The sequence below is a fragment of the Anser cygnoides genome, chromosome 2 (assembly GCF_040182565.1).
Source record: "Anser cygnoides isolate HZ-2024a breed goose chromosome 2, Taihu_goose_T2T_genome, whole genome shotgun sequence".
Lineage (NCBI taxonomy): Eukaryota > Metazoa > Chordata > Aves > Anseriformes > Anatidae > Anser > Anser cygnoides.
Window position 1 is genome coordinate 132,998,789 of NC_089874.1, and position 13,759 is coordinate 133,012,547.

The following is a 13,759-nucleotide window of genomic DNA, read 5'->3' on the forward strand; positions in this document are numbered from 1 at the left end:
TTAAGAAGTGCTTTGTCATGTCCTCTGATATCTGACTGAAACACCTGCCCACTCATCAGTCTGTGCATGATGGGTTGACATTCTTGGCACATAAAGACCTGGATGCTCTTCAGAATGGCAGACACCTCTTTTATTAGGCATGATACACAGTTAGTGCATCAATCAGTAAACATTTCTTTGTGCAACCAAACTCAGAAAATCGCTTAGTTTTGTTATTCATATTTTGGGATAGCACACAGCATAATTCATCAGCACCTGTCTTCATCGTCACATATCTGACAACTGATTCACAGCTTTGAACACCTCAATACACACCTAAAGATAATCACTGGTAGCTGTCTTGTTATTGTTTCCCTGGCATCTCAAGCATGTTTATTCATGGGCCTCTTCCTGTCTTCCAATCACTTTGGCCCTGCTCTCATGCCAGTAGATCTGAGTCTGTGTCATCACCTGTATTTCTCATTGTCGTTATAGAATAATCATCTGTATTTCTATTCATTTTCACTAATCCTTGATCAAAACTGAAGTCACTGTCTAGAGCTGTCATAGCTTTCCAGCATCAACTTTTTCCAAGCCATTATACAGGCTGTCTTCTCCATTGTGGAGACTAACAGAAAAAAAAATCACACCACTATGGAAGAGCAGCTCTCTTTTTGTGCACTCCTCCATGATTATGGTATTTCGACCACATCTGTATAATTTTGGCTCCTTTGCCCTCTTTTTCTCAGGAGCAGCACCAGTTCCTACCAGTGCTTCAGCTCCTCCAATACACTCTCCATTAGTGTCTTGCCACAATCTCAGGTCCATAGCTTTTCATTTCTGCTTCACTGAAGTCAAAAGCTGAAGTTGCTAGTTCTGTCCTGCTACTTGCTCATCAGGGAACAGAGCCAGGAGAGTAATTTCTCCTTAAAATGCCATGACTACTTGTGTGGGATTTTTCTGTCATCATATTTAGAAATATAGAATACCTGACGCAGCACGGCAGCTGACCACAACAGAAGCACTTTAAGGGTAAAGAAGCAAGGGAGATTGATGTAATCCTCTAGTCATACCTTAAGGCTCATGTTGCATTTTTAACCTTTGACTCTCTTGGAGATACATGGAAAGAAAAAAAGAAAACCACTTTATATTATGTATTTTGATATATATTTTTTCTTAGGAGAGGATGGCACTAGGAAAAAAATACACACTAGGAATCTACAGTCTTGCATCTGCACAATCAACATTAGCAAAGACAATTGATCTACAGAGATAACATACAGTTATTTCCTCTATTTTAATTAACTATTTGCAAACACTGTGAAAAATACTTCATAATTTAACAAAATTAATTAGAATTTTGTGTATCAAAACAAAGATAAATTCAATTGATTGAGAAACTCACCGTGACACAAGAAGATCTTACAGTAGCAAGCAGAGAGTTTAAGTAGTGAGTACCTAAGTATGCAGAGCTAGGTATAGCTTGGTCAACAGTATGTTTATCAACGGTACCCATTGGAACACAGAGCTGAGATCCTGCCAGGTCTATTACATACATATCTGTAAACTTGATTTCATTGTGTATGACAAATGACAAATATTTTCAGTAAAGTATCCTTCACATATACCTCTATTGCCCTTCCACAGCACAGTACAGCAATAAAGACTACTGGTAGCAGGTAATTTAGATATATGAAGCATTTACATTATACTGTGTAGTCAGACTATAACTAACTCTTCACTAGGATGCTAACATCCCTGATGCATTGATTGTACAATGTGGAAAAGAATAAACTGGAAAATGCCATTCATGTGCAGACAGGTGGAAATTGGCCCCTTGCAACTACTAGCTGAACTCTGCATATAAATACCCCCTCTGTTGTGTTTCCAATTGCTAACTTGCCATATTTGAGTAGGTCACAAAAGCATACATATCAAAACTCAGAGGATTTAATAACCAAACCCACTAGCCTAACATGTCAGCAGCTATTCTCTATAGCAGGGCAACTTCTATTGGAAATTCAAGCACACATACGAAGACCTTTTTCAGTCTCTACCTGCAATAATATTTTTTTTCTGATAGCAGAAGTTGAGGCAACATTAAACTTTGCAAAGGATCACCTTCAGATGTAAAACTAGTTTTGTTCTTTAAACAATCTTAGAGTGAAAAACCAAAGATTCAAAGACTGGAGTCTATAACAATCAAATTCCATAGAATAAATAGGGACATAGCTTTCTCTTTAAATGTGCTGACAAGTCTAAGCAAATCACTTCACTTTTCAGTTTCACAGGTAAGCAAAACTAGCAAATCCATCTGAAAACAGCACTTGATTCCAAAAGTAGCTGGACAACTCTCACTGGTGCTGAGCCAGGTAAAATCTGAGTTCCTGAAAGGATTTGTCAATGAACTGGGAGATCTGTCCTTTTGTCTGATAAAACCAACAAGACTGACAAACAATACCTCTACTAACATAACAAACACGTATCACAACACGTTTTAGAGTGGAAGCAACATGCATATTTAGTATGTCTATCATATACTATATGCTTTTACCTATCTTTTTAAAAATATGTGTGAGGTAGAAATGGGATCGTTAGCATTGCTGAAGCACTGGAGCAATACAAAAGGTCAAGATATTACTGCCCAGTATTCTTCAAATCCTTTCTCTTTCTTCAAGACACTTAATAGGAATTTCAGCCATATTACCAAGTTCAAAGGACACTTTGCTATATGGTTCATCAAGTTTTCTTTTCCAGCAGACACCTTTCCATTTTTATTATGGCCTGGAGCATTGTATGAGGGTGAAATGACAGATGGTTTCACAGAATTATTTATGTTTTGATTGTGTGTTCCATAACCTGCAAAACCGGTTATGCTTTATCAAGATTTTTATATTTTGCACACAGAATTCAGAATAACTTCCTTGAACTTTCTCTTACTACTCAAATTTCATTCCTCTTATTGTTGAACTGCCACTGTTTGAGTCTGAGAATGGCTGTAAGCGAGTTGGTTTGGTGAGGCATGTCTTTGCACCTGTACTCAAGACATCACACTGTTGATCCCGCACAGTTCACAGTAAAAAAAAATAAAAAATAATAATAAAAAAATCTTGCTCAATTTCACCTACCTTGGAAAGACTTTTCTCATTACAATGTATTTCCTAGTTTATTAAAGAAAATATGTTTGATTGTCAGGTCTTTAGCATTTTTTAAATTTTCTGTGATATCAATGTTGTTCTTTCAAGTTTGTCAAAAATTTTCACTTGGAATGATTTTATATATGAGAAAACAACTAGAGGTGATAGGTAAAAAATTTCCTGAGTTAATTATTTACACATAAAGCAAAGCAAAGACATTAAGAATGTGTTATTTAAAAAAATAAAATGTTAAAACACTACTGTGTTCAAGAAAAAGACATGGCATGTCAATAATCCTGCCTTCTAGCCTAGGTCTTAGTGATTCCTTCATGTGTGGTTTTAGTCAAGTTGCTTGTGCCCTGTGGTGTGGAATTATTCCGTTTGGGTGCATTTGCAACACTCAGCAGTTCATTTGTTCTTTGTAAAGAGTTATGAGACCTAAATGTTGGTATTTGTGAAAATGGGCAAGAGCTAATAAACCCTAACCAATAGGCAAGATTGACTGAATTGCAAATTCTCCAAAAAGTCCCCAGGGACTGTCAAACATCTGAAGTGTTATGAGGAGATGCATCCTTTCATTCGGGGTCCTCAAGTTTCCATCATATTCTACAGACAGTTTTGCTCCAAGATCAACACTAAAATTTCCATTTACAGATTTAAGGTTAAATAGACATTAAATAAAAAGCACAACTTATCAGTGGAGCTAGCACTGGATCTCCAGTTTGCTTTTAACCAGATAAATTTCCTAACTAAGACCGGAGAACCTAATTATTCTGGAAACTCAGAAACAGCCCAGCAGTTTTATGAGGACCACCAACCACTTTGGATGTAGGTGCTGAGTGTCACTTTAGCCTATCAGTTATGTTTATGAATCATGTTCTGACTCTTTGAGAAAACTAAGGAAAAAAGAATAAGAGCAAGGTCCATAAAGGTACTTGAAAGCTTGGTTTCCTCATTTCTAAGATGTGTCTAGTGATCTATACTGTGTACTAATGCACTGCTGTGTCAGTGCTAACTATATCATTTTCTTACTCATGCCACTTGCCAATGCACTGTTTTATGTGGTACATTGCCTATTTTGATATATTTCTCTGTAGAAACTGAGTCATTAGCTATTCGTATATACAGAGATCCAGAAACACTCTTGAAAGGATTTTGGTTCGATTTCTTCAAATACTCCCTTTAAAAGAAAATTACATTTTTTTCCCCTGCACTCATCCAATCCTCTAAACGTTAAGTTACATATAATGTTTCCCACAGGGACTGAGGCATTAGTTGGTATTCAGGGGTTCCTAAAGCTGTTTCTTAGAGACGTGTTAATGGTAAAGTGGAGCTTCCTTGTCTCAGCCTCATATGTATGTACATTTATGTGCATGTGTACTCAGTTTACATGGCAAGTTTTGGTAGTGGGGAAGGCTACAGGGGTGGTCTCTGAGGAAAGATCATGAGCTGCCCCACGTTAGATAAGAGCCAGCTCCAGCTGGCTCTGATGGACTCACTGCTGGCCAAAGCTGAGCTATTGAGCAACACTGGTTGTGCCTCTGTGACAGCATATTTTAGAAAGGTCAAAAAGTGCTGCACAGCATCTGCAAGTGAAGAGTGAGAAAACTTGAGAAAAAGAGAGAACCCTGCAGACACCGAAGTCAGTGCAGAAGGAGGGGGGTGATGTGCTCCAGGAGCCAGAGCAGAAGTCCCTCTACAGCCTGTGGAGAGGCCCCTGGTAGAGCAGGCTGTCCCCCTGCAGTCCATGGCAGAGCAGATCTCCATGCTGCAGCCTGTGGAAGAGCCCACAGTGAAGCAAAAGGATGTGGTCTGGAAGAGGTTGCAGCCCATGGAGAGCCCCTCATGGGAGCAAGCTCCTGGCAGGAACTGCAGCTCACACAGAGGTGACCACACTGGAGCAGGTTTGTTGGCAGGAGCTGCAGCCTGTGGGGGACCCACACTGGAGTAGTCCATTCTTGAAGGATGGTGCCCCATGTAAAGAACCCATGCTGGAGCAGGTCTTGGAGAACTACACCCTTTGGGAAGGACCCACATTGTCAGTTCAAAAAGGACTGTATCCCATGGGACCCCTATCTGGAGCAGGGGAAGAGTTTGAGGTGGAAGGATCAGCAGAGAGCAAGTGTTATGGACTGACCACAACCCTCAATCCCCATCCACTGTGCCGTTCAGAGGGGAGGAAGAGAGTCAGGAGTGAAGCTGAACATGGGAAGAAGTGGAGTAGGGAGAGGTGATTTAAATTCTGCTTTTGTTTCTCTCCATCCAACTCTTTTTTGAACCAGTAATAAATTAAATTATATTTTTGCCAAAGTCAAGTCTATTTTGCCCATGATGGTAACTGGTAAGCAATCTCCCCCGCCCTGTTGGGGGTGGGGAGTGAGAGAATGGCTCTGTGGGGGTCTGGTAGCTAGCCAAGGCTAACCCAACACAATATGCATGTACATATCCATACATATGTATATGTACAGAAGGAGAAAAAGAACATCCTATTTCATTAACAGTATGAAAATATAAAAGGGTAAGCACTTTCCTCTAAATCTGGCTTCACTTCAGAGCTGCAGCCCAAAGGGGCTATACCATTCCATTCTTCAGCTCCTCTCACTTTTCCCTGGCTTAGAGACACAGAAAGATAACTATAAGCCACCAACCCCTTCCTTCCATACACTTTCCATACATTTTCAATCAGTTCCTAGCTAATAGCAGTGAATCTTAGGAGGCTTCAAAGCAGGTTTGGACTTTGTTTTCTTGGGCAATAGATTCCTCCTTATTTCAGCAACTAATAGTAGTTATGGCAGCTATATGAACATTTATGTAACATACCATTTATACCATCACATAAAACCACCACCTTGCTGCTCTACTCTAGTTGTCTGGTTGTTTTTTTTCACTCCAGCAGAGGTGTGATTAACCAACCCCCTTAAGGTTTTGCATTGTGGAGAATATCTTTCCTGGGCAGTACTGCAAGCACAGGTGTCTCACCCCAAACCCTACTCTTTTGTTATCCATTTCTGGAACTTACAGGAGTTTCCCTCTGCCTTGGAGAGTTCGTGACGTGCAGGTGTTTTTCTACTATTGTTCACTTAGCCAAAATGTTTAGAAAAATTGTGATCTAATAGACATGATGGTCCTAAAGTAATGGGGTATACAGCAAGGCAAAATCAGATTTCCAACTCTTTATGCTCAAAATGTCTAAACCTCATCTCTGACCTGGCAGTTTACATGACCCCATCAGTGATAAAGCCAACATCTGGAGAAGTGGAAGGGCTCTGACTTCTTGGGAAGAATAGAGAGGGCTGCTGTCTCCCCACCCTCCCATGGGCTGTTTGCCTCCACAGATACAGCTCCCAGCTGGTGACTGAGTCATTGCAAGACAGACATTGCCAGCTCCCGGAGAAAATGAAGACAGTGTTAGACAGAGGACTAACTCTGCCCATTTACATTACAAGCATCAGAAAACATGTGCATCAAAACAACTTTAAGTTCAAAGATTAAATGAAAGATTAGGCTCTGGAGATAATAAATTGCTCCAACAAACATAAGAGCAATTGTTTCACAAAGCCAAAGATCATGTTTAGACAACATCAGCCAGTCAGTAATGGATCTGGGCTACTTTTCTATCCAAAGCAAGTGTGCTGCCCACATGCTCTTCTTTTCAGACACAGAAAGTTGCCATGATGCTAAAGGAGGGCATCCACCCAGAGCAGTAATCACAGCCTGCTGGAAATGTGCTCCTGAATGCATCACCACCAGCTGGCACTCCTGGGACTGTGTCAGCAGCACGCCCTGTACAGCAGCTCTGATGGGCTGCGGTACCTCAGATGTCCCCAAGACACTTACCATCAGACAAAGATGCTTTTTCAGGGAGTTACTCAGCTTTGGGAATCTCTTGAGCCTCAATGTCTTCTTAAGAGCTGGAATCTGAGTAGTCATCATACACCGTGGTGGCAAAGGTTAGTCAACCAGCAATACAAAAATAAATACATTTCAGTAAGTTAACTCACACATACAGACTCACCAGTCTGTAAATAGAAGACACCCAGCCAAAGTAACTGGAGATATCTCTGAGATATATCAGAGATTTATCTCTGGTCCTATAATATCACCCTGATAGCCACACTGCTTCATAGCTTTATTTATAGGAAATACTTCATAGCATTACAGGAATTTTCAGTTTCTGATATTATAATTCAATTCTCCCACATTTTGTCCTATTTTTCAAGCAACACTTCTGGGAAAGATAAGAAATAGAGGTATATTAAATTATTACAGGCATTCTTACAGGAAAAATAATGCCTATATATTTTCTGTATTGATAAATTAATAATTAATATAAGGTTTGTAAGCATTCAGGTGCAGTCTGCTCCTCTCAGATTTCTGGCACTAATAGTATGTCACACTACAGCACCAACATTAACCAAATTTACCAAAACAGTGTTGTCAGTTTAAACAAAACCAACTTTTTAACACCAGTTTTAGAGTTTGCCACAGGTTTCTAGTTTTCAGCTGAACTGGTTTGCAGGAATCTGTCCAAAATCGTGGTATTCTCCAATTAAATTACTAAAACATTCCATTTCAACTTTAACAATAATTTTCCATTATCTATAGGAATGTCAAAAGGGTGTGGATAATCAGAGGAAGAGTTGCAGAATATTTGGATTTGTGAAGAGTTCCAAAATATTGATCTTTCATCCAAAATTCTGAAATTTTAGCATCTCATATAAGGCAGGATTTCCGTGTTTTGACAATTCTACTGACCTGACATTTCTCAGATACTGCAGTCTGATGTAGTATATAGTCTCTGTGCTATATCATGCATTGGGCCCTAAAGAGTGTAATGTCTTTAAAACCATTTGCAAAATATCATTGCTCTTGTAAGATATGTTTAGAATGTTCCTTGTCAAAATTAAGTACTTCTACAAGCAGCTATGTGACTTAGCATATTAGAAGCTAGAAGTAATGATGTTATATGGGATCTTCTATCTGAGAATAGTAATAAAAGACTAGCAACACAATCAAAGAATAAGACCTAAGAAAAATTCTTTTAGGGGTGTTTATCATTATGGTACTGTGAATCGTCTTCATGCAGGGCTCCTTTCCATTTTAGAGATTAAATAAACATTACAGCATGTAGGCATTCTGTTCAGAATCAAGCATAAGCTTAAACCATTTAAGATCCCAAAAGGTCTGAATTCAGAAAAAATAATAATAATAATGCCATGACCTCCACAGAAATGTCTATGAATCCTACTTCTGGGTAAATTTGCTGGAGCTGACAGGTTAAATTTCCTGCTTTGTGACATAAGGCAGCAGAGGAATCCTTCTAACAGAGACATTCAGAAAAATTGTGCAGATGGAAACTGATGGTATTTACCTTCTACCTTTCCGCTGTGCCTCTCCTAGTGTAAGCAGGGACATAACCAGGGAGCTGGGAGACAACATAGCACAGAAATTAATTGCAAATTGCTTTCACGTACCATCAGTTTCGTGCCTTCTCACAACATCAGTGTGAAGCCTGGACACACACCAGTAGATCTCAGGTCCTGCATTCACACTTTTCTGGTAATAGACTATGACGTTACATTACATTAAAAATACTAGGAGCATTTTTCTTCTCTCTCTCTCACTCTTTCTCACTCTTTCTCTTTCTCTCTCTCTCTCTTTTTTTTTTTTTTTTCCTAAGTGAGAATATGGGAGCACTTGAAGCTGACCTATAAAGGTGGGGTTAATGAAAATCATGCAGATGGTGACTGTCAGAAGAATGGGTCGAGATTTGCATGCATCATAGTGGAGACACTGCATACATTTCCATAGCAGTAAGCAATGAATAATAGAATGTACAACTTTTATGATTTTATCATGTCATCATCTCCAATTTAATATTCTTTTTGGTGCATTATTTTTCTTGTCCACTGTGCTCCTTCCATCATTACTTAGTTCAAATGATGAGCCCTTCTCTACCTTTGGGAATTGTATTTATACTTTTTTTCCTTCGTGCTGCTAAATAGAAATATGCATAAAGAAGTAATCCCAGAAGTGATTAAAGTCATTCATATGTAAAGCAAATGGGGTAATATCAGGGGAGGACTACTAAGAACATCTCTGATTCTCACTGTTCAAGAACCTTGTTTTCATCTTTTTTTCCACCGTTGTGTCCCCAGAAAGCAAACTCACATGTGCCAGAATAAATGAAAAAAAAAAAAAAAGGCTATTTGGTCAATCTTGGAAATTTGTTCTCCTTTGGGGATGGCAGTAATTTGTATTTTGTTATTTACCAGGCAGATGGACAGTCCTTGAGACAACTTGATTCCATAGCTGCTGAGTGCTAGCAGAAGTGCTATTAAGCCTGATCCTTCCACAATGACCCTTTCAAAAAATTTTGCCTTTCCTTTCAAAGCAAATGAGATCAGGCTTTACACTCAAGGTTAGTAATGCTCTTTTGCAATGGGAAGTATGGAGTTGGTGCATATACCAAGTGTTCTTCCAAACTATTGCAATTGCTTTCCTCTGATAGACTATAAAGCTGGGAGAATTACTTTTTCCCTGTTTTTACCATATTAGGTGATATATGAGACAATGAAGAAATAAATCGAAGTGTTTTTAATGCATATTTTCTGTGTTTATTTTTACCTCTAAAGTAATGTAGAAAACACCTGGGAATTGAGGGAGTTTTACAGAGTGGAGAATTCTTGTTCTTAGAATGAGAAAAAAAACTAATAAGTTTGTTTGATCTGTTTAGAGTTTGATTGAAAGTGGAAGTGATTCTGTTTTCCTGATAACTGCCTGTCAGTTTTTGCCAGTTCTCTTCCAACAGTCATTGCAGAAAATGTATCCTAAACTCTGTTACCTACATTCGTTACCTTCTCTTTTGCCCTACAGGAAAAATTAATGATCCCAGCTTTGGGGTGTAGTCACTTAAAACTGTACCTACAACACTGTGATAATATTATTCTAGTTTACCATAGCACTAAGCAAAATTAAACACACACACTCAATGAACAAATATAGAATAAAACTAATGTCTACATACCCAGAACTCATCTACATTTAAAAAAATAATAAGAAGAATCACAGAATCACAGAATAGTCGGGGTTGGAAGGGACCTCTAAAGATCATCTAGTCCAACCCCCCACCATGCAGGATCACCTAGAGCACGTTGCACAGGATGGCATCCCAGAAGGTTTTGAATATCTCCAGAGAAGGAGACTCCACAACCTCTCAGCCTGTTCTGGGCAGCCTGTTCCAGTGCTCTGTCACCCTCACAGTAAAGAAGTACCCCCTCATATTCATATTAATTTCATATTCATATTAGTTTTCTAACTACAAAAAAATCTCTTGTTGCCTGTCTGTCTCCAGCAAGGATCACCTAAGAGTCAATAATATTGAATTATTAAACACCTAACCCTAACACCTGCTAATCTCTTAGCAGGATTCAGAGATTCAGCGTTCCTCTTTTGGCTTTACCTATGGAGTTCTTTCCAACATATTTTCTTCGGAGTTTACCTACTGGAGCAGATCTAAGCAGATCAAGGTAAACATTCAAATATTTTGAGTTAGACCAAAGCTAAAAACAACAAAGCTAAAAATAGCCTTACTGGATGGTTTCCAGTGACCTTCAGATGCCAGCTTAGTCTTCATTAACTTATTCTACCTCTTATTTTATTCTAACTACGTTAGGATACTGGTGTTGTGAACTGATGAACAAGCTATATTGAGACTAATTTATTTTAAATGAATCAAGCCTGTAATTTTGACAGCCTTCAGCAGAGGCTTAAACACTTATGACAGGTGCCAATTACAACAATAGCTGGGACTGAAGAGTAAAGAAAGAAAAGTAGGTAGAAAGAGAAATGATTAATACAGATTTTTATGAGGGACACTGAAGTGATTTGCCCATTAAAATTTCATCTTACCAAATTAATTTTGCTCAACCTTTCCAAAAGAGATGATTTAGACTTCTTATGTCAAAACAATATTTTTTTCAGCATTTACAAAGAAGAATAAAAGGAACTAAAAACTAAATCATTTGATGAAATGTTTAATTGACCTGCTTTTTTTATATTTGTTTGTTTAGTCAAAAACATCCTTAAAATTTTGTCAGTTATGGCTGACCTGAAATTACCTGTTCTTTCCCACGTTCATCCAATTTTTTAACTCAACTGAATTTAAAAAACAAACAAACAAACAAAAACACATGATTTCTTACACAGATGTGGAATCATAGAATCATTTAGGATGGAAAAGACCTTCAAGATCAAGTCCAACCACCAACCTGACCTACTGAGTCCCATCATTAAACCATGTCCCTTAGTTCCATGTCCACACATCTCTTAAGTACCTCCAGGGATAAGGACTCCACCACTTCCCTGGGCAGCCAGTTCCATGAAGAAATTCTTCCTCATATTCAACCTACACCTCCCCTGGTGCAACTAGAGATTGTTTCCTCATATCCTATCACTTGTCATCTGAGAAGAGACCAACTCCTTCCCTGCTGCAGCCTCCCTTCAGGTGGTTGTAGAGAGCTGTAGAGAGCATGTAAAAACCCTCAAAAGGCCAGGAGGCATGGCTCACACATTTTGAGGTACAGATAAAAGGCAGGCAGCAATTTGCCTATGTTACCCATTAGTTTGGATGTAAAAGCCCATCTCCATGTAAGAATGGGAGGCACAGTCCTTCTCCAGCTTCTGCTGGCTGTCTGGATCCTGAGTTTGACCTTCTTGATTTGTCAGTACATGCCTCTCACCTCCATGATACAGCTCATTCTCTTACACAGTATCCATTTCCCCTGGTCAGGGTTTGGGGCAGGAGAGTAGTCAAGGAGAATAAGGATTGCCATCCAGCATTTCTTAATGTACTGCTGAATAAAGAAGGGGCTGACCTTGCCTTTCTATGTAATTACTTACATGAAAAAGTGAAATCTGGTGAAAAGAAATCACACGAAGAAATCTATAGTAGTTAAAACTCCATTTATGTTTTTTTTTTCCCTAGATTAAGTAATAATATAAGCAGAAAATTGAGTATAATATTCACTTTTTTTCAAATTTAAAAATTCTCATTTGGATTGGAATTTCACCCCAGATTGCTTGGCCAATGAACATATACCAATAGTTTTAACCTCAGTGTATATAATTTAACATCTTGACATTTAGTAACTCAGAAAAATTAATTAAAAGAGACGTAGATCCTGTAAAAATGAGCCTTACTAATACTAATATGTGCATTTACTGTCAGTGTTTTCCCTGACAGTATGGCAGGATGGAAGGCATGTAAGAAAAATTATCTAAATTCACCCAGTGCTGCACCCCTGCTAACAAGCTTTGCCAAGTCCTGGGGAATTTCTGCAATTCACTTTATCCAGTCCAGCCCCTGGTGAGAAATGCTATTGGGAACAACAGCCTCTATGACAGGAGGCAGGATAGCTCAGAAAATGCACTTAATTGAATAAATATCTATCTGTACTGCTTGAAGGTTTCTATATTCTCCCATAGAAATGAGGAGGACACAGGAAAAAAAAAAAAAAAACAAACAAAAAAAAAAACAAACAAAAATCATCAGGGATTGAGAGTAACAAGGAATTGGTCAGAAGTAATGGTGGCAATACAGGACTAACGAGGAACAAAATCCCCTGTGCCATGTAGCCTCTCTGTAAAACGTGTTTTCTGGAAGTGGTTGTAGATCTGAAATGGTACACCTACTTTAGAGTTTCGGTTCCAGAGAGCTTCTAATAGCAAATTTATGTTATCCCTACCTACCTCACTTTCACTTGCACCACGGACTGGTTTTGGATCTGAAATTCTGAACCTGAACTGAAAAGAATTTGAATTTAATTATTTCTGGATGAGGCTAAGCAGGAAGGTATGCTCCAGAAGAGCACCTGAACCAAAATAATTATTGTTCTGCTCTCAGAAACATAATTTCAGTGCTTGCAACCAGAAGAACTAGTCCAAAGTAAAAACTCCTGAAATGTATTCCATGTGGACATCAGGAGCATTTCACTGCACAGACCCTGTTCCCTCTGGACCACAGTACTGACTAATGCAGGCATGTTAGCTAGTGTGGCAAGGGAAGCAGAAAGCTTTAGAGTCCCTCAGGTGCTTCATGTAAGTGTCTGAGCCATCTTGCAATCAGATTTCAAAGTCACTGAATATGCATTACAATGAATTCAATCGATCTATATTGTATACAGAAGTGCAACTGCAAAGTATTCTACAGACAATTTCTGTAAGTAATTTTTATGGCAATTTCCATTACAACTGCAAATAGAAACTTGCTCTTAATGTTTTCATAGCAGTCTCCCACTTGAGCTGTTATCATGAAATATGTTTTCTGTCTTGAAGTACTGAGGACAGCATAGCACAGATGGGATGGGTGATTTAAAATTATTTAGGAAATTGATCCTATTAGCAAATGGTTGACATGTTAAAAATTAGGAGAAAGGGTGACAAGATTATCTAACAAAAAGGATGCACAGGAAGTTGGATTACTTCTAATGAGATTTATTTGTGGGTTTTTTTGTGTTTTTTTTTGGTTTTGCTTAGAATTTAAATTTAAAATAACATTAAAAATAAGACAATCAAATTTAATTATAGAGATGGTATTCTTTTTCCTGGTTTCTGTGTAACTTAGGCAGAGACCAAAGGGAGGT